The 22,574-nt window shown below is 44.8% G+C and overlaps 1 protein-coding gene across 1 annotated transcript in view; it reads left to right on the top strand.

Moving 5' to 3' along the window:
• LOC140723491 (uncharacterized) overlaps positions 1 to 22,574 on the top strand; it is a 321,144-nt gene that overhangs the window by 171,307 nt on the left and 127,263 nt on the right. The gene's annotated exons all lie outside the window — the stretch shown is intronic.

Genomic DNA, 22,574 nt, shown 5'->3' with positions numbered 1-22,574 from the left:
TGTGTCCCCACAACCTCGTGTCATTCCCCATACCCATCCCATTACTCCACTTTCTGCCCACTGCCCCTTGTCAGGGTTCAAGTTAATCACTCTACAAGCTCTCGTCCTAAGGCTATGTGTCATTTCCCGAAGTAATTAACTGTGTAAGTGGAATTATGAAGATATTAGGCTGTAACATCAAAGCATAAATCAGGAACGGATATTTCCTGGGAAATGGAACACAACGGAAATGTGGATATATTTTAGGCTGCACTTACATGGTTCTGGACAGGTTTGCTTCATTCAGACAGGGGACGGACTGTAGGGTGAAGGAACCATGGTTGATAAGAGATGTGATACAGCTGGTCAAGAGGAAGAAAGAAGCTTCAGGAAGCTGACCTCAGGATTAAAAAGCAAGGATCAGGCATGACTGTAGATTTACATAGTAGCCGGGGACAAACTGAAGAATGAAATTAGGATCACTAGAAACGTCTACAGAAGGTCTACAGTGGCTTTAAGAAAAACCCCAAGCCATTCGAGATGTATGCGAAGAAGAATATTACCGGAAATGAGTTTAGGACCGGTCGGAGAAAGAAAATGAAACAAGCCCCTGAGGTCGGGGGAAGAAGGGCAGGTCCTGAATGAAGACTTTAGTTCAGTATTCACCAGTCAGAGGGACATTTGTGAGAAAAGCGTTAAACGGGCCGATGTGCGACAAGGTACCAAGGTTAAAGAGGTACAAGGATGTACCGTACGTACCGTACTTGTGTGGTCGAGAGAATCCCTGGGTGACTGCGGGAAGCGGTGAGTCCTACTTCAGTGACGGGCTAATTATTGGAGAACATTCTTAGAAACAGGATTTACGAGAATTTGCAGAAGCAGTATCTGATTTGGGAGAATCAGTATGGCTTTGTAAGGGGCAGATCATCTCTCACGACCCTGGTTCAATTCTGTGAGAATGTGACGGTTATCCTTCGGTTAACCATGGTAAGACCTTTCAGAACGGTAGAAAACTTGGTATCCTGGAAAAGTTGGCTTGTGGAATCAGGACTGACGCGTAAGAAGGCAGAGAATAGTTGTGGATGGAACGTTTTCCCTTTGGATGCTGGTGCCTGTGGTGCCCTGCAGAAATTTGTTCTGAGACCCCCCCCCCCCCCCGGTTTTCTGTGCTATAAAAGTGATGTGAATAAGGAAGTGGAACGGTGAATTATTGTATTTTCAATGATGTGGAAGTTGGAGGAATTATGGATAGTATAGAAGATAATCAGAGTTTACAACAGGACAGTGACAGGACGCAGAGCAGCGCTGAGAAGTTACAGATGGAGTTCAACCCGGAACGTTACGGAGTGATTCTCTTTGGAAGGATGACTTAGAATGCAGAGGTGATACTTTCTCGAGTCAACCGAGGGCCGCACATTAGTACGAGTTCCAAAATGGAAACAGAGTTATGAGACTTTCTCCAATAAACCGAGGCCAGTTCATCGGTACGAGAACCACAATCGGCACGGAGCGGTGCACTGCAGGAGCAGAAGGAAGTGTGATTGACAAGTGAGCTTGAACACATCCGCTGTTCTGCACATACTCACAGTGACGCTAGAAAGGCAATATACCTGATAGTAAATCAGGACAAAAAAAGACAGCTTCGTAACAAATAATAGAACAGCCTGGGAACCTGCGGAGAATTCACAGATTGCACTTGCTACTTTTGTTCAAAGAGAGAATGGATGGAGAAATAGTGGTAAAATTGTGGCAGGTTTGAGCATATGTTTAAATTTAAATAGACTGCATCGCAGGTCACGGGTATGGGGTGGTCAAGTCATTCACTGGCAGAGGTCAGGTTCCTGCCAAACGGCCCATGTGTGCGCTGGAAAACATTGTTCTTCAAACTTTCCTCAGCCCTCGCTAATCTCCCGAGGACACGTTCCAGTTTTGATCACAGATCTAACGAATATCGCTGTGGATCTTTTAAATTGTGTCGTGGAATATATGTGCAGTATATTTTATTGTAACACGTGTCAGCTCTCACTGTGATTACCAACACTCAAACCGCCCGGAATGACTGGAAAGAACGAAAGAAAAGAATGAACGGATATTCCCCTTTAATAAAGAAGCGTTCTCCATTTCACCGGGCAGACCAAACTCCTTCCCTCAATTTTAGAAGCAAATGTGCTCCGTTGAATGCTACAAAATAAATCGACTTCATTATGAACGCCTCCATAAACACTGATACAAAAATGTCCTGTTTAAATAGCTGAGGTCAGTTGTCATGGAATTTAAATTGACAAATTAACACTATACTTTGTTTTAACGTAAGTACATTGCAATATTCCTTGAGAAGTCAAATTCATGACACAGTGACAGAGTGAGTAAAAATAGTTTAACGTAAGTGTTTGTGCAGTTGGTTGTCACTAATGTCCCTGACGTGATAGCCACACTAATTGCCTCAGTGGAATTGCTCTCTCCTCAATAAAAGTCTGCTAAACCGATCACCAGTCCATCTGAGCAGCTGAAACGCTCCGTGCAACTGAACGCTGCTTCTGACGGAATATGGGATATGCGGTGAATTATTACATCGCGGCCATTTTCTATCCCACACTTGTAGCGGTTGGTGTCCCCGGTAAGATGCCGGAGCTGGTTACTTTATGTATGGTGCCGTCGTTACTCTGCTGCGGTATCCGCACTGTTACTGAGCACAGATGCTACCATCGGCTGAAACGTGTTTCCGGAATGGAGGTTTCAGGCATCTGATTGTTTCATTTTCATTATCCGTACTTTGATAGCAGTGTTTTCTTTCTTTTGTCAATTAAGTTGGTGCCGATATTGTCGTTGTTTCACAATTTCACATCGCTAAGCTTTCTGAAGTGATGCTGGTCTCTGCTTTTCTAGGTCCGAGTCTCTATCAGTGCAGACAGTTCGACCTTATAACAACGTGCTAGCTTATTTAAATGACACGTAGGTCTGTTCCCCTGTAAGTCAGTAAAGGAGAACTCGTGCTTTATATCTCATTGACTGCCCTTTGTCACCGCTACAAACAATCCCTTCAGCTATTTCGCTTCTAATAGTGGACATGGTGTTGTTTACAGGAGCGATCGACTGCTCACCGGTACGTGAGTCGTGGAACTCGGATGCCTCGCTCTAAACTGTGGGAATGTCGTCAATCCACTGACACTCACATCCGTCATTGTCTTCCAGCCGGAGTGCAGCGACCGAGACCGCACACACTGGATTCCCGCTTCCCACTTCCAAACAGACCAAACCCTGCACAGCATCGGAAGAATGGAGGCATTCACGGAGATGCTGCTAACAATATTATTTTATTTCCAATTATCTTGTAGTTAATTTAACAGCGACTGTGATCCTCTCTCGGGGAAAGTGCGTCAACCATACCTGGTTGGAATGGCTTTAGCGGATCTGGTTGTGGTTATCGATGTTACTTTAGTGGAACAGACCAACTTTATCTACATTTATTCCAGATCCCTGCTCATCACTCCTGTATGCGCTCTGACACTTGTATTTGTGACTGTAACGACGGACTGTTCTGTTTGGTTGACGGTCAGTTTTACCTTCGATCGCTTCATTGCAATACGTTGCCGAAAGCTGCGGATGAGATACTGCACCGAGAGAACAGCTACGGTGGTTATCGTGACCGTGGTTATAGTGAGCTGCGGGAGATGTGTCCCGATTTACTTTGCCATTGAACCTTACGTCATCATTGACAACATTCCGTGGTGGTGCATCGGCACATATGAATACGCTACTTCACCCGTGTGGAGAGGATACGCAATACTGGACTGTATTTTAACACCATTGCTACCAATCGGCTTAATCCTGGTGTTTAACGTGTTAACCGTAAGGCATATCGTTGTGGCAAATAGAGTCCGCAGAAGGCTTCGCCACAGCAGCGACAATCAGAAAGATGCCGAGGTGGAAAACCGCAGAAAATCGATGATTTTGTTGTTTTCTATATCAGCTAATTTCATATTATTTTGGATGCCCAATGTAGCGCATTCCCTGAATTGGCAATTGGAAAACTATTTCTACCAGGACAGATATTTGAGTACCCCAGTATGCATCCTACAGCAATTTGGGTTCATGTTGCAAATGCTCAGCATGTGTACCAATACTTGTATCTATACACTAGCACAGAGGAAATTCAGAGAAGAGCTGAGGAATGGAATGAAGTATGTGTTTACATTAAATGGCCATCTGTGTAGATAACGCCCGTGCCTTATGGCAATTCAGCGGAGTTTTCAAATAAAGCCGTTTTGCAATGAACAGGTTTGGCAAATATGTCATAAACTCAAACAATCATGTGCCTGGTCGCTCTGAAATTGCAGAATTGGCGGAAGATTGCCCACGTCATAAGTTCAGGTTGGTGGCAATACAAGCGCTCATTGCTGCTGGCGTGAATATTACACTGGTTGAAGTATGTTCCAAACTATCACAGACACTCGACTGTCACAAGGGCAGGGATGGCTTCAGGGCTTTCCGCGTTTTAGATGTTTCAAAATCGACAGGGTCGTTTAACATAATGTAAAGGGAGTGCGATGGCTAACCAGGGATAGTATCGCAACTGCAGAAATGTAGGACAACATGGAGCGTCCGTTTTTTAATAAAATGTGAGACGAACGCAGAAACATTTGGAATATTCTGTACAGCTGCCCTCTAACAGAAAAACTGCAACTAGAACAGAGAGGAACCGATCGGGATGCGGGACTTGGACATTTTCCAGGTTATTTACATGGGTAACTGAAACATCCATAATGTTCTTTGACATCTCCCCAGGGTAAAAGTTTTAATTATGGCATAATTTCTTGGTAGTGTCCAGGAAGGATTCATGTCACTACAAGAAGACAGGCGCACTCGCGAACAGTCCGTACCGGATCTAATATAAGAAAGGGTAACAGGTCAGGTGACAGATCTCTCCGAGGGTCAGCATTTCAGAATGATAGGGCAGAACTCCCCTCCACTTACCTTGCCCAGGGATAGGACCAGAGAGTATGGAGTGTGTTTTATTGGGGGTCTGCGAATTATGGTGCTGGCTGGCAGGATTTTACGAAGGTACATTGGGAAATGATGCACTCGGGGTATTGCGCAACAGATATGTGGGGATTGTTTAGGGAGCACTTACACGGGTTCAGTATAGGCTTGCCTCAGTGACGCAGGGAAAGGATGACAGTGTAAAGTAACCCTGGGAGACAAGGAAGTTGGAACAAAACGTGAACAGGAAGAAAGGATCAAATAACGCTGTAGCGAGTCACAATGTAGACAGGAAGGAATATAACAGTAGACTTAAAGGAGTGATGGGGGATTTGAGAAATACTTGACAAGTTGCACTGTGAAGAACAGGAGGAGACTGGGGAGAGTGTGGGCAAATCAGAGGTAAAAGAGGAAAACTTGTGTCTGGAGACCAAGGAAACAGTGAAGACCCTTACTGAATGCATTGATCAATGTGTCCACAACGGAATAAGGCAGATATGCTCGAACGTGCCGACGCTGAGAAAGAGGATGCGCTGGAAACTTGGGAAAACATTATGATATATGATTCCCGGGTGCCGGAAGAGTTATAGTCCAGCTAATTTTGGAAGGCGAACTCAGATATTGTTGAGCTTTTGGACAGGATATTTGTGTTTTCACTGGCCACGGAAGTAGAACTAGAAGATTGGAGCATGGAAAATGTTATTCATTTGTTGACGAAAAATAACAGGGATGCTTCTTGGAATTATAGACCACGGAGTCTCACATCGGTAGTGGGTAAACTACTGGAGACGATTACTAAAGAGGGAATTAATGAGTATTTGGAGAAGCATAGTCTGGCTACGGAGAGAAAGCATAGAATGCTGTCATTAATGAGCCAGATGGATTTAATTGAAAAAGTGAAAATAAAACTAACGGATGAACCAGGACAGTCGATGTGGGTGCATTAATTATGGTCAGGCGTTTGATCAGTTCCCCATAGTAGACTCATTCAGAAAGTCAGGAGGCATGGGATCGAGGGAAACCTGGCTGCGCTGATTTAGAATTGGTTTCCTAACAGAAGGCAGAAGATGTAGTAGACAGAAGAAATTCTGCCTGGAAGACAAATGGCAGCTGTGTTCCGCATGGAGAGTCGAAACTTCGGTACAATTTTCAACTCTATTGCGAGTCTGCAGTTACAGTGCTCCGAGAAATAGGGCTGAGTAATTAATCTTTTTAATCTGACCACACAGCGGCACCCGGATAATTAATGGAATTAGGGCTGATGACGTAAGCAAATGGCTGAGCTATTGACCGCACCAGCGCGTTTTCTGAACTGACCTGTCATTTACATATTACAGGGCAAATGCTACAATGTCTGCAAAACACCTTTTCCAATGGAGCCCTACAATTTAAAAACAGCATTTCAAAGTGCTCAGCAGCAGCTTCTGGCGCTTATTAAAAGAACCAGCCTTCCAAAATGTCAATTCTAAATTCCCAATTCAAGTACACACCAATTTATCCTAAAGCTAATTTACCTCTGAATCGTGGTTTTATTGTATCGTGTGTAGATACGATCATATTTCGATCCCTTTAACCCTGAATCCACATGGCCTGTGTGGAATCCGTGTCTCCCTCTGAAATCAATAATAAATGAAACATACAAAACTACACAAACTGAAAACGCAGCGAGAGAAAAGCAAATATCCGGGCTCACACTTGTCTTCTTTCAAAAGCATCGAGGGCAATTGGGGAATACAGAATAAACAACTTCTAAAGCTTCCATCCCCTCATGCTGTAACCATCCATAAACTCAGTCTCCATGCTTTAGTGTGTGCAAGGACAGAGGGATAAAACAGAATCAACGATTTTCTAGATTGGTCGTTGCTGTGGGACACTAAAATTCTAACCCAGATATACAGTCAGACATCCATAGGGAGCCACTGCACAGAAGCAGGGTCTTCAGCCAGTCCAGTCAGTGAGGAATTATTTAACTGCCTACACCCATCGTCCTCATCCGGACAGTGGCCATCCATATCCCTCTCATCCGTGTACTTCCCCAATCATCTCGTAAACGTTGACATCGGAATCTCAATTACCATTTGTGTTGTCAGCACTGTTCACACTCTGTCGACCTTCAGGGTGAAGAAGTTTCCCCTCATGTTTCCCTTAAACATTCCACATTTCACCCTTCACCCATGATCTCCAGTTGTATTCTCGCCCAACATCAGTGGCGAAAGCCCGCTTGCATTTACACTCTCCATACGCCTCATAATGTTGTCTACCTCTATCAAATCTCCTCTCAGTCTTCTACCCGATCGGAAATGAAGTGCTGATATATTTAATCTTTCCTTTTAATTAAAAACATTCAGTCCCGGCAATAGCTGTGCAATTCTTTTTCTGCATTCTTTCAGTCTTATTTGCATCTTTCCTGCAGATAGTTGAGCCCAGCCGCATACAATATTTTAAATTGGGCCCCAATAAAGTCTTAAACCACAGCAACGTAGCATCCCAACTCCTGTACTCAGTACTTTGGTCTATGAAGGCCAATGTGCGAAAAGCTGTTTTTACGACCCTGTGTAACTGTGCCGCAACTTTCATTGAATTATGGACCTGCATTCCCAGATTCGTTTATTCTATCGTACTCCTCAGTGCCTTATTTCTCGTTGGGTCAGACCAACCCTGGCTGGCCCTCCCAAATGCAACATCTGACACTTGTCTGCGTTAATTCCGATCTGACATTTTTCAACCCATTTTTTTCCAGCTGGTCCAGATCCCGTTTCATGCTCCGGTACTCTTCCTAGTTGTCAACTACACCCGTAATGTTGTTGTCATCGGCAAATTTTCTGATCCAATTAGCGACGTCATTATCCAGATCATTGGTAAAGATGACAAACAACAACGGACGCAACAACGATCCCTGGGACACTCCACTTATCACACGTCCCCAGTCAGAGAGACAACCATCCATTACCACACTCTAGCTTCCCCAACGTACCCAAAGGCCAATCCAATTTACCACCTCATTGTGAAAGCCAAGCGACTGATCCTTCCCGAGCATCCTCCCACACGGAAAACTGACAAGGCTTTAGGAATTTTGAGATTTGTTTATAAATCCAAAGATCCACGATGGCACCGGCGATACACGCGACGTATTGCCGACAGCTCGCAGAATATCTCGATGTATTTTTGCTGACCCACTGTAGCTGCAATGTGAAGCCCCTAATTTCCCTTTAAGAAGACTTCTTTTGATCTGTCTAAATTAATCGGCAGTTTAACGGGCTGCTGAAGGACCAGGCGGACTTGACTCTCGGGAATGCAGGTGCGGCACCTTTCAGCGATCAGCGAAGGTCAGCCATTACCATTGCCGGAAAAGAGGTCGGTTCGGAAGACTTTAAGCCAGACTAAATCGCCGGGCTATGAAGCATCCCCTGCCCGGCATCTTCTTAGCCAAAGGCCAATGACTTGAAAACAAGATGCATTATGTAAGTGCAACATTGCAGTTTCAGAGGGAAATGAGGGGCTGCTGTCTTCTCTGTTTCATGGAAACATGGCTCAGTTCGGTGGAACAGCCGGAAGGCTTCTCAGTCCACCGTTCGGAGAAGATATGACGGTATTGTGGTGCTGGGGGGTGGGGGGGGGGGGTTGAGGGTGGAACGGCGGTGTTGTTTCATGATAAATTCTTCATGCTCTCCGTACATAGCGGTCTTGTTCCCCCAATCACAACATCCAATGATTGAGTTCTGTCGGTGCTGCTTACCGAGAGGTTCTCCTCATTGATCCGGACGGCACTTCACATACCGCCAGAGCAGATGTTAAGCAAGCATACCATGTACTGAGTGCCGCGACCAGCAAACAAGGAACTGCCGACACTGAAGACTTTCAAATTATTGCGGGGGTTTCTGTCAGGCTTATTTAAGGAATCTCGGCTTATTTGTCATCAGCACGTCATCCACAGTACCAGGGGCTCCCGCACTCTCGACCACTGTTGGAGCACGATCAGGAAAGCCTACCATTCGACCCGCTGACCATATTTCGGGCATTCTGAATGTCTGGTTTTCTTTTTCCTACCTCCATCCAGGCGGAGGGTGAGGAACAAGACACCAGATGTATCGGCCACTATGTCGCGGGAATCGGAGGGCCGACTTCTGAATTGCTTTCAGGCGACAGACAGAAACAAAAATGACCCAGGACTCAGAAGGGAATGTGAATGTCTCAATCTTTATAAAGACACTGGAGAACGAGTGTTACCCACTGATTCATTCAGAGTCCAGAGTGTTCCTTAACCTGAAGCACTGGGTGAACAAGAGATCTGCAAAGTGCTGTGCAGTAGATTCGTGGCAATATTTATCACATTTATTCATTATGTAGTGTTCTCGCACAGGTGTAAAAGAACTCTGAACTAAACACCAAGCATAAACCAGTCAACGAGGCGGTCCCAGTAAGATTAAATGTTTACTGTTCACTCTTCCACATTAACGTATGGTGAAAACTGTTGATAAAACAAAACAAAATATATACAGTATTTGTTTCCTTCTTGACATCACATTTACATCATAAATACTTGCAAAAGTAAAACTACAACAACTATATTACATTAAAGAGCAACATACAGTCAGAATCTACCTACGCCATCGACTGGCTTGAAATACATCAACACAAGCTATCCACAACTCTTTAAATAACAAAAAACATAAACTTTATCGACCGTTATTACTTTTAACAGAATCAGCATTAACATTTTTAATTCAACATATCGATTATCTTATTAACTTATGGCTTTGCTTCTCTAATGTTTCTGGTGCGTAGAAAGAAAACTTTTCTCGCGCTGATCCTGCACACATAAGCCCCCTCCTTCCCGTTTCTCCAAACCGGTATTTTCCCACAAGACGCGTCGAAACCGGGTGTGACGTCATAGCATGCCGCGATATATCACAGGCAACGAATTTACTTTAAACAACCTTAACTTTAACTAGAAAACGATTACAAACGAATTACTAAAGCTAAAATATAATAAACTAAACAAATGCCTTAAAGGCAACACACTCCCCGCCTGGCCTTCGTAAGGTCACTATGAACATAATACAAAACTTCAGTCTCTAAATCAGTCCTTAGGTAGAAGTAGAATGACTTCTGCACCTGGCCTTTGGTAAGTTTTCACATCACCTTGGTCAGAAGTTTTCCACTCAACCTTCCTGTCATGTCCATCCCTACTAGGGAATGTGGCAGTGATTCTGGCCATTGGCCAGCAGTTGCGGGCGATTTGCTTGTCCCTGAGCAGGACTAAATCTCCAACTTGAAGATTCCTGCGGGGTTCTGTCCACGTTTGTCTGTGTTGCAACAAAGGTAGATATTCATGTCTTCAACTAGACCAGAAACGATTTGCAAGAAACTGAACCTGTCTCCATTGCTTTGTGTACAAATCCTTATCAGAGAAGTCCCCAGTTGGAGGGGGAGCTCCTGCCTTCTGCGTAAGGAGCATTGATGGCGAGAGTACGAAGGGGTTTTCCGGGTCAGAAAACACAGGTAGGAGTGGTCGTGCATTTATAATGGCTGTGACCTCTGCCATTAGTGTGCACAGTACCTCGTGGGTCAGTCGGGTGCGTTGCTGCAGAAACTTTGAATCAATAATTCTTCTGGCGATACCAATCATCCGCTCCCATGCGCCTCCCATGTGAGAGGCGTGTGGTGTGTTAAACTCCCAGTTGCATCCCTGCTGACTGAGGTACTTTAGCACAGTTTGGTCCATCCCCAGCTCCTTGGACGCTCCAACAAACTTCGTGCCGCAATCAGACCTTAACTGTTTTGCAGGGCCTCTGAGTGCAAAGAAGCGCCTGAGAGCGTTAATGCAGCCGGATGTATCCAAAGATTCGATGACCTCAATGTGTACCGCTCTTGAACTCATGCAGCTGAACATGATAGCCCACCGCTTGCTCTCTGCTTGTCCTCCTCTGGTGCGTCTCGTAGCGATAGACCAGGGACCAAATACATCGAGCCCCACATATGTAAAAGGAGGGCAGGCTTCAAGGCGTTCTGGTGGGAGGTCCGCCATACGTTGAGCTTCCAACTTGCTTCGCAGTTTCCTGCAGGTTACACATTTGTGGAGTTTACAACAGGACAGTGACAGGACGCAGAGCAGCGCTGAGAAGTTACAGATGGACTTCAACCCAGAACGTTACAGAGCGATTCTCTTTGGAAGGATGAATTTGAAGGCAGAGGTGATACTTTCTCCAGTCAACCGAGGGCCGCACGTTAGTACGAGTTCCATAATGGAAACAGAGTGATCAGACACTCTCCAACAAGCCGAGGTCCGCTCATCGGTACGAGAACCACAATCGGCAAGGAGCGGTGCACTGCAGGAGCAGAAGGAAGTGTGATTGACATGTGAGCTTGAACACATCCGCTGCTCTGCACGTACTCATAGTGATTGTCGAAAGACAATATACCTGACAGTAAATCAGGAGGAAAAAAATACAACTTCGTGGCAAATAATAGAACAGCCTCGGAACCTGCGGATAGTTCAGAGGTTTTACTTGCTACTTTGTTTCAGACAGAGAATGGATGGAGAAATAGCGGTGGAAATGTCGCAGGTTTGCGAATATATTCAAAGTTAAACAGACTGCATCGCACGTCACGGGTATGAGGTGGTCAGGTCATTCACTGGCAGAGGTCAGGTTCCTGCCAAACGGCCCATGTGTGCGCTGGAAAACATTGTTCTTCAAACTATCCACAGCCCTCGCTAATCTCCCGAAGACACGCTCCCTTTTTGATCATAGATCTCTGGAATATCGCTGTGGATCTTTTAAATAGTTTCGAAGAAGATAAGTGCAGTGCATGTCATTGTAACACGTCAGCTGTCACTGTGATTTCCAACGCTCACCCCCGGAATGACTGGAACGAACGAAAGAAAATAATGAACGAATGTTCCCCTTTAATAATGAAGTGTTCTCCATTTCACCTGCCAGAACAAACTCCTTCCCTCAGTTTCAGAAGCGAATGTGCTCCGTCAAATGTTACAAAATAAATCGATTTCAAGATGAATGCCTAATTTAAGAATAATGCTGGTATAAAAATATCCAATTCAAATAGCTGAAGCAAGGTATCATGGAAAAAACATGGAAAATTCACATCATTTTTTTAAAAGTAAAAATATTACAGTATCCCTTGGTGAGTCAGATTCATGACACAGGTACAGAGTGATTAAAATTGTTTACGTAATTGTTAGTGCAGTTCGTTATCACTAATGTCCCTGGCGTAATAGCCACGCAAATTGCCTCAATGGAATTGCTTTAACCTGGATAAAAGTCTAGGAAACCGATTACCAGTCCATCTGAGCAGCTGAAACGCTCCGCACGGCTGAACGCTGCTTCTGACGGAATATGGGGTATTCGGCGATTTACCACATCGCGAGCATTTTCTATCCCACACTTGTAGCGGTTGGTGTCTCCGGTAAATGCAGGGGTTGGTCACTTTATGTATGGTGCCGTCGTTACTCTGCTGCGGTATCCGCACTGTTACTAAGCACAGATGCTACCTTCGGCTGAAAAGTGTTTCCGGAATGGGTGTTTCAGGCAACTAATGGTTTTATTTCCATTGTCCATACATTGACCGCAGTGTTTTCTTCTTCTTTTGTCAATTAAGTTGGTGCCGATATTGTCATTGTTTCATAATTTCACCTCGCTAGGCTTTCTGAAGTGATGCTGGTCTCTGCTTTTCTAGGTCCGAGTCTGTATCAGTGCAGGCAGTTCGATCTTATACAGACGTGGCAGCTGATTTAAATGGCGGACCAGTGTATTTTCCACACGTAGGTCTGTTCTGTAAGTCAGTAAGTGAGAACTCGTGCTTTATATCTCCTTGATTCCATGTTGTAACCGCTAAAAATAATCCCGTCAGCTATTTCACCTCTACTAATGGAAATGGTGTTGCTTACAGGAGCGATCGACTGCTCACTGGTACGTGAGTCCTGGAACTCGGGTGTCTCGCTCTAAACTGTGGGTAGGTCGCCAATCCACTGACACTCACATCCGTCATTGTCCTCCAGCCGGAGTGCAGCGACCGAGACCGCACACACTGGATTCCCGCTTTCCACTTCCAAACAGACCAAACGCTGCATAGCATTGGTAGAATGGGGGCATTCAGGGTGCTGACCGTATTTCAATTTTGTTTCCAAATCTCTTGCAGTTAACTTAACGGCGATTGTGATCCTCTCTCGGGGAAAATGCGGACTCTCCAAATGCATTACCCGTTACCTGGTTGGAATGGCAACAGCGGATCTGATGGTGGTTATCGTTGTTGCTTTAGTGGAACAGACCAACAATATCTACATTTATTCCAGATCCCTGCTCATCACTCCTGTGTGCGCTCTGACACTTGTATTTGCGGCTGTGACGCGGGACTGTTCTGTTTGGTTCACGATCAGTTTTACCTTCAATCGCTTTATCGCAATATGTTGCCGAAAGCTGCGGGAGCGATACTGCACTGAGAGAACAGCAACGGTGGTTATCGTGACTGTGGTTATAGTGAGCTGCGGGAAATGTGCCCCGTTTTACTTTGTCCTTGAACCTTACGTCATCATTGACAACATACCGTGGCGGTGCATCCGCACACATGAATACGCTACTTCACCCGTATGGAGAGGATACCAATTACTGGACAGTATTTTAACACCATTGCTACCAATCGGATTAATCCTGGTGTTTAATGGGTTAACCGTAAGTCATATTGTTGTGGCAAATAGAGTCCGCAGAAGGCTTCGGCACAGCAGCGACAATCAGAAAGATGCCGAGGTGGAAAAACGCAGAAAATCGATGATTTTGCTGTTTTCTATATCAGCTAATTTCATATTATTTTGGATTCCCCATGTAGCCCGTTCTCTAAAATGGTCAGCGCAAAACTATTTCTACCAGGACAGATATTTCAGTTCCCCGGTATACATCCTACAGCAATTTGGGTTCATGTTGCAATTACTCAGCATGTGCACCAATACTTGTATCTATACACTGACACAGAGGAAATTCAGAGAAGAGCTGAGGAATGGAATGAAGTATGTGTTTACATTAAAAGGCCATCTGTGTAGATAACGCCAGCCTCCAATGGCAATTCAGCGGAGTTTTCAAATAAAGCCGTTTTACAATGAACAGGTTTGGCAAAAAAAATGTCGCGAATTCAAACATTCATATGCCTGGTCATCCGGGAATTGCAGAATAGTCGGAAGATTGCTGCCTTCATACAGTTCAGGTCGGTAGCAATACAAACGCTCAATGCTGCTGGCGTGATTGTTACATTGGTTGAAGTATGTTCCAAACTACCGCAGACACTCGACTGTCACAAGGGCTGGGATGGCTTCAGGAATTTCCGTGTTTTAGATGTTTCAAAATGGACAGGGTCGGGTAACAGAGTGTAAAGGGAGTGCGATGGGAAACCAGGGATAGTGTTGTAGCTGCAGAAAGGGAGGACAACGTGGAGCTTTCGTTTGTGAATAGACTGGGAGACGAACTCAGAAACATGATAACCCCATTTGGAGTATTCTATACAGCCGTCCCTGCAACGGGAACAGTGAAGAACCAATTGGGAAGCAGGACTTGGACATTTGCCATTTCATTGGCATGGGTAACTGCCACAATATCCTTTGGCATCTCCTCAGGGTAAAAGGTTTAATTATGGCATAATTTCTCAGTTGTGTACAGGAAGGATTCATGTCACTATGTCGACATGCGCACTATCGAACAGTGCGTACTGGATCTAATATTAGAAAAGGAAACGGGGCAGGTGATAGATCTCCCGGTGGGCCAGCATTTCAGAACAATAGGACAGAACTCCCCTCCATTGACCTTGTCCAGGGATAGGACCAGTGAGTATGGAATGTGTTCAATTGAGGGTCTGGGAATTATGGTGCTACCTGGCAGGAGTTTAGGAAGGTACATTGGGAAATGATGCACTCGGGGTATTGTGCAACAGATATGTGGAGATTGTTTAGGGAGCACATACACGGGGTTCAGTATAGGCTTGTCTCAGTGACGCAGTGAAAGGATGAACATGTAAAGTAACCCTGGGAGACAAGAAAATTGGAACAACACGTCAAGAGGAAGAAAGAACGATACTTACAGAACAGGACGAAAGGATCAGGTAAACCTATAGCAAGTCACAATGCAGACAAGAAAGAATTTAAGAATGGACTTAAAAAAAGTGATAGGGTGATCTGAGAAATCGTTGACGAGTTGCACTGTGAAGAACAGGAGGAGACTGGGGAGAGTGTGTGCAGATCAGATGTAAAAGAGGAAACTTGTGTCTGGAGTCCAAGGAGGCGGTGAAGCTCCTCACTGAATACATTGATCAATGTGAACACAGCGTCAAAAGGCAGATATGCTCGAACATGCCGACGCTGAAAAGAGGATACGCTGGAAACTTGGAAAGCATTATGACAGATGATCCCACGGTGCCAGAAGGGATATAGTCTTTGTAATAGATGATTCCCCGATGCCGGAAGGGATATAGTCTTTGTAATAGATGATTCCCCGATGCCGGAAGGGATATAGTCTTTGTAATAGATTATTCCCCGATACTGAAAGGAATATAGTCTTTGTAATAGATGATTCCCCGATACTGGAAGAGACATAGTCCAGGTAATTTTGGAAGGCGAGTTCAGATATTGCTGAGCTTTTGGACAGGATATTTGTGTCTTCGCTGGCCACAGAAGTAGAACTCGATGATTGGAGGGTGGAAAATGTTATTCATTTGTTGACAAAAGATAATAGGGATAGTTTTTCGAATTATAGTCCAGGGAGTCTTACAACAATAGTGGGTAAACTACTGGAGAGGATTATTGAAGAAGGAACTTATGAGTATTTGGAGAAACGTAGTCTGCTTCGGAGAGACAATATGACCTGTTGTCCTATATGGGTCAGATTGAATTATTTGAAAAAGTGAAACTAAAACAAACAGAAGAATCAGGACAGTCGATGTGGGTGCATTAGTCTTGGTCAGGCGTTTGATCAGTTCCCCACAGTAGACTCATTCAGAAAGTCAGGAGGCATGGGATCCAGGGAAACCTGGTTGCGTTGATTCAGAATTGGCTTCCTGACAGAAGGCAGATGATGTAGTAGACAGAGTGAATTCTGTCTGGAAGACAAAGGGCAGCCGTGTTCCGCATGGAGAGTCGAAACTTCGGTACACTTTACAACTCTATTGCGAGTCTGCAGTTGCAGTGCTCCGAGAAATAGGGCTGAGGAAATAATCGATTTAATCTGATCACACAGCAACACTTGGATAATTTATGGAATTAGGGCTGACGACATAAACAAACCGCTGAGCGACTGACTGCACGAGAGCGTTTTCTGAACTGACCTGTCATTTACATATTACAGGGAAGATACTACAATAACTTCAAAACAATCTTTTCGAATGGAACCCTACAACTTAAAACCAGCATTTCAAAGTGTTCAGCAGCAGCTCCTGGTGCTTATGAAAAGAAATAGCCTTCCAAATTGCCAATTTCAATTTCCCAAATTAAGTACACACCAATTTATCCTAAAGCCAATTTACCTGTGAATCGTAGTTCTATCGTAACGGGTGTAGATACGCTCACATTTCGATCAGTTTAACCCTGAATCCACATGGCCGGTGTGGAATCCGTGTCTGCCTCTGAAATCAATAATAAATGAAACACACAAATCTACACAAACTGAAAACGCAGCGAAGGCAAAGCAAATGCTTGTCTTCCTTCAAAACCATCGCAGGCAGTTGGAGAATATACATTCTCTATACACGTCATAATGTTGTATACCTCTATCAAATCTCCCCTCAGTCTTCTACCCGCTCGGGAATAAAGTGCTAACTTATGTAAACTTTCCCTTTAATACAAAACATTCAGTCCCGGCAATAGTCGTGCAATTGTTTTTTCTGCATTCTTTCAATCTTATTTACATGTTTCCTGCAGGTAGTTGAGTCCAACCGCACACAATATTCCAAACTGGGTCCCAATAAAGCCTGAAACCACAGCAACGTAACGTCCCAACTCCTGTACTCTAGGAAGGCCAATGTGCGAAAAGCTGTTTTTACGACCCTGTGTAACTGCGCCGCAACTTTCATTGAATTATGGATCTGCATTCCCAGATTCGTTTATTTGATCGTACTCCTCGGTGCCCTATTTCTCATTGTGTCAGACCGACCCTGGCTGGTCCTTCCAATGTGCAAAATCCAAAGCTTGTTTGCGTTAAGTCCGATCCGCTATTTTTCAGCCATTTTTCCAGCTGGGCCAGATCCCGCTTCATGCTCCGGTACTCTTCCTCGCTGTGGACTACACCCATTATGTTGTTGTCATCGGCAAATCTACTGATCCAGTTACCGACGTTATTATCCAGATCATTGATATAGATGACAAACAGCAACAGGCACAGCAACGATCCCTGGGACACTCCACTTATCACAGGTCCCCAGTCAGAAAGACAACCATCCGTTACCACCCTCTAGCTTCCCCAACATAGCCAATGGCTAATCCAGTTTACTACATCATCGTGAAAGCCAAGCGACTGAACCTCCTCGAACATCCTCCCATATGGAACCTTGAGAAATTCCTGGCTGAAGTCCCTGTTAGACGGCATCCACTGCCTTGCCTTCCACACCATTCCTGGTAACTACCTCGTAAAGCTCTGTGAGATTGGTTAGACATGACCTAATACGCACTGGCCCATAATGACTATCGTTAATGTTCCAGTTTATCCAGATACTTCTTGTCATATCCCATGACCAGGGTAGTCTGAACACCGAGGGCAATTCCTCATTTCATAGTTGTTGACGAGTCCTTTCCAAGCAGAAATATCGATATCATCCAGCGGTCGGCACTCACATTTATAGCGCATTGTTGTTAAATTCTCCTGCACTATTACCAGACGCATTGAGAGTAATCTGGAAAAGGAAGGCGTCGTAGCTTTAAATAATTAATCGATTGGATTTAAATAGTGAGATACTGTAGCTAGATAGAGCATAGAACACAGAATATCACAGCACAGTACAGCCCATCGTCTCACGAGGTTCTGATAGCTTTTCAACTAATTTAAGTTCAAACTAACACATCTCCCTTCATCTGAATCAGAATCAGAACCAGATTTAATATCATCGGGGTATGTGGTGAAATTTGTTAACTTTACTGTAGCAGTGCAATGAAACAGAATATAAATAAATTTAGAGATAACAAAAGACATGAGTTGCAGGTGGCGGAGGGGGAGTGTCTGTTCCTGAATCGTTGAGCGGGAGCTTTCCGGCTTCTGTATCTCCATCCGGATAGTAACACTGTGTAGAGGGCACGTCCTGCTAGTGGGCAACTTTAATGATGGACGCCACTGTGACAAGAATAACACCCCGTAATAATGATCAGTGAGGAACAGAGAATCTGCATTAGCCAACAAGCAGCTTTTATTATTCCAACTATAAAGCACATAGGTTCACACGCCATCTTCACTACATGGCACTCCATGAACAGTCAATGAGGAGAAAAGGTAATACCCGGGAAAAGAGTCGACTCTGGCCAGAGAGACGGGAGGGAGGGACTGGGGATGTCTCGATGCATTTCTGCTGACCCACTGTGGCTGCAATCTGAAGCCCCTAATTTCCCGTTAAGAAACGTACTGTTGAGCTGTCTAAATTAATCGGCAGTTTAACGAGCTGCTGAAGGACCAGATGGGCTTGACTCTCGGGAATGCAGGTGCGGCATCTTTCAGCGATCAGCGAAGGTCAGCCTTTGCCATTGCCGGAAAAAGAGGTCGGTTCGGAAGACTTCAAGCCAGACTAAATCGCTGGGCAATGAAGCATCCTCTACCCAACATCTTCTTAGCCAAAGGCCAATGACTTGAAAACAAGATGCATTATGTAAGCACAACATTGCAGTTTCGGAGCGAGATGAGGGGCAGCTGTCCTCTCTGTTTCATGGGGACATGGCTCAGTTCGGTGGAACAGACGGAAGGCTTCTCAATCCACCGTTCGGAGAAGATAAGAAGGTATTGTGGTGCTTGTGGGGTGGGGGGGGGATTTGTTTCATGACAAACTCTTCATGCTCTCCGTATATAGCGGTCTTGCCGCACCCTTGTTCTCCCAATCACAACATCCAATGATTGAGTTCTGTCGGTGCTGCTTACCGAGAGGGTTCTCCTCATTGATCCGGACGGCACTTCACATACCGCCAGAGCAGATGTTAAGCAAGCATACCATGTACTGAGTGCCGCGACCAGCAGACAAGGACTACCTACCCTGAGGATTTTCAACTAATTGCGGGTTTCCTATCAGGCCTATTTAAAGAATTCTAGGCTGATTTGTTATCAGCACGTCATTCTCAGTACCAAGGGCTCCCGCACACTCGACCACTGTTAGAGCACGATCAGGAAAGCCTAGCATTCCATCCCCAGACCATATTTCGGGCATCCTGAACGTTTGGATTTCTTTCTCCTACCTCTACCCAGGCGGAGGGTGAGGAACAAGACACCAGATGTATCGGCGACAATGTCACGGGGATCGGGGGCCGACTACTGCATTGTTTCGAGGCGAGGACAGAAACAAAAATGACCCAGGGCTCATAAGAGAATCTAAATGTCACAATCTTTATAAAGACTCTGGAGAACGAGTGTTACCCACTGATTCATTCAGAGTCCAGAGTGTTCCTTAACCAGAAGCACTGGGTGAACACGCGGTCTGCAAAGTGCTGAGCAGTAGATTCGTGACAATATTTATCAAATTTATTCATTATTATTCATCTATAGGTTTTGTTTCATATTTTGCTGGTTTGGTAGTTGTCTATTGCTGTAGTCAGAACTTTATCAGCGTCCCTGGTGGTCTAGTGGTTAGGATTCGGCGCTCTCACCGCCGCGGCCCGGGTTCGATTCTCGGTCGCGGAATAAAAATGTTTCCTGCTGTAAATTAATGTGTTGATTTTAAATTATTTTGTGTATTCATTACTTCCACAACAACCCCATTCCTGTCTGTGTTTAACCTGCATCTGCCTTATTCAGCGCCATAAAACCACAAAATATAGGAGCAGATTTAGGCCGTTTGGACCATCAGGTTTGCTACGACATTTCCTCTCAGCCCCATTCTCCTGCTTTCTACTGTGTGTACTACCACTTTCCGTCTACAAATGCTGCCTGACCCGCTATACACCGTTTCTGCAGCGATTCGTTATTTGTTCTGTATGACACTTGTTAGACAATGAAAACATGTCTTTGAAAAAAAAAATCGCAGGTGCAGTCTCAATAAAGCTGGAAATAACTGTGCGAGGTCTTACAGACAATAACTTGCAATCGATACAATGTAGGTTTGATGTTCTTCACTCCTCACTGCACCTCAATCCACTCAGAGACGCTGTCTCTCTGTAGAAGAGGGTGAACATACATTTCCCATATTGGACTCTGGTCCTACTCACTCAGTTTGCCTACATCAGCTTGACTCATCTGCCCGGGGTTATCACTGCTCAAATCTCAGTGAGTATTGTCAGGTCCAGTCGGGTTTATTGCCGTGTGCATAGGGACGGTGAGGGACAGGTACAATGAAACACTTGCAGAGTCATTACAGGCTCGAAAAGACAGACAGTACGCAAAACATAAATTGTACAATTCTGCATCATGAACAAACGGTAGATATAAATCTTGTGCCAGTTTCAGACTTGGAAATGATTCCTCAGGCAAACTGATGACATAGATTGCGAACTATTATATCCACGGGGTAGCATGCAGACCCAAGAAAGGCTGTTTATTCCTTTTCTTTAAACAGACAGACAACAGAAAGAAGGGCGAGTCTCTAGTCCTTTTCAGCCAGCCCTGGCATTCAATAAGATCAGGCTGGCCCAGACTTTTTCTCAATCCTCCCCCCTCCCCATACCGCAGTTGCCGGTCAAAAGTCGGCCGGACACCTCCACCAAATCTTCTACCGTCTTCCCAGGTGAGAGGAGATAAATCCAGCTTCGATCAGAAGCATATGGATATGAATATTATATACTGGGACGTTGTTCTGAGTTTTGCTCAGTATTGACGGGTCTTAGGGGAGGCAGAAGCAGTCAGAGTCTGTGGGAGGGAACAACTCTTGGGAGAAACCCTTTCCGCAATTGGATAACACGTTAGATTGACATCTGCATACACGAATGGGAGCTAGGTAGTTGCAAGTAGTTTGACGAGATTGGTTGATTTCGGACCATGACACCGCGTCAGTGACAATTGGCGAGGTTGATCTGACGGAAGGTCAGCGAACCGATTTGTCTATGGCAATAGGCGGGGTCGCTCGGTAGACAAGAGAGCAATGGGGAGTCTGTACAGTGAGTGATATAAAACGGCGAAAGCTGCCCACTTCAGAAAATCAGTCACAATCTCAATCTCCCCCCTCCCAGACGCGGCTGAACAACATTTCTTATTGAATATGGAAATATTTTTCTAAGTTGACAATTCAAGTGTTTTCAGCTAACCGAAATTTCACATGGTGGTCGTGTCATAACGGAGCACTGAACCAAAGTCCAGGAGCAGATTTGTTTAAAAAATTGCTTCTCCTTCATGTTATATTACCTGTTCTCCCCGACATTTCAGCACCAGTTTACACCCACTCCCCTGCGCTCCACCCGAGCTGTCTTGTAAAGGAAAATCTATAAACGTCCCACTGCATTCACGCAGTCCTTTCATTGAACACGAATACTGATAGCTAAGCGTTCGCTTCAACTTGTGAGGAAAGTGTGGGAGTGAGGGAGTGAGATGTGGAGAGAGAAAGAGAGAGAGAGAAAGAGAGAGAGAGAGAGAGAGAGAGAGAGAGAGAGAGAGAGAGAGAGAGAGAGAGAGAGAGAGAGAGAGAGAGAGAGAGAGAGAGAGAGAGAGGGAGAGAGAGAGAGAGAGAGAGAGAGAAAGGCAGTTAGAGAGAAAGAGTTACACGGCAATTTACCAATTTCATGTTCACCTTCGGCCACTGTTTTCCTCCCAGTGTTTTCTTGACCACAGAGTAAGTCACCTCACCGACAAAACGAAGTGGATCTTTCCGTCCCTTCATTTAAACTCGAACGCTGCGGAGCTGGTAAGTATTATCACCGTTTGTACTGAGGAGGAGAAATGGTTCATGCGTTTACACATTGCCTTTTAACAGAGGGGGCAGGAGCACGTTATACTTATTGATGCCATTCTCCCAGTTTCTTCAATTGTAAAGGCAATTCACATTAAATTAGTGCCATTAATTCTTAAAATTCCAAAGTTAGTTCTGGTTTGGATAGCAAACACGAGGAAATCTGCCGATGCTGGAAATTCAAACAACAACAGACACAAATTTTGTGTTTGTTGTTGTCTGATTTGGTCGCAAGGATTCTGCTCAGTGCGATTAATTGTCCGCTGTCTAACTTAAGTAAGTACGTTGGTGAACGAAGCGAGGCGCTCAGCATCCGTACAGTTGTAGAACACACCGGCACCAATCGCCCTGTTCCTACTCAGAATCTATTGTTAGACTCTCGGTTGCAAAGTGAAAATATCGTAGCTAAAAAGGCTGTATTGGCATGTCGATTTGTCTAGCTTCCACCTGTCCCCACCCATCAGCAAGTGCATGTTTCATTGTGCTTGTGTGTACACATAGATGTGCACATAAATATAAATTTGAGTTCACTTTGACGTAATTTCCAATTGCGTATAATGCAT

Source organism: Hemitrygon akajei, unplaced genomic scaffold, assembly GCF_048418815.1.
Source record: "Hemitrygon akajei unplaced genomic scaffold, sHemAka1.3 Scf000115, whole genome shotgun sequence".
Classification (NCBI taxonomy): domain Eukaryota; kingdom Metazoa; phylum Chordata; class Chondrichthyes; order Myliobatiformes; family Dasyatidae; genus Hemitrygon; species Hemitrygon akajei.
The sequence above is the reverse complement of the archived record's forward strand: the minus strand, read 5'-3'. Positions and strand labels throughout refer to the sequence as shown.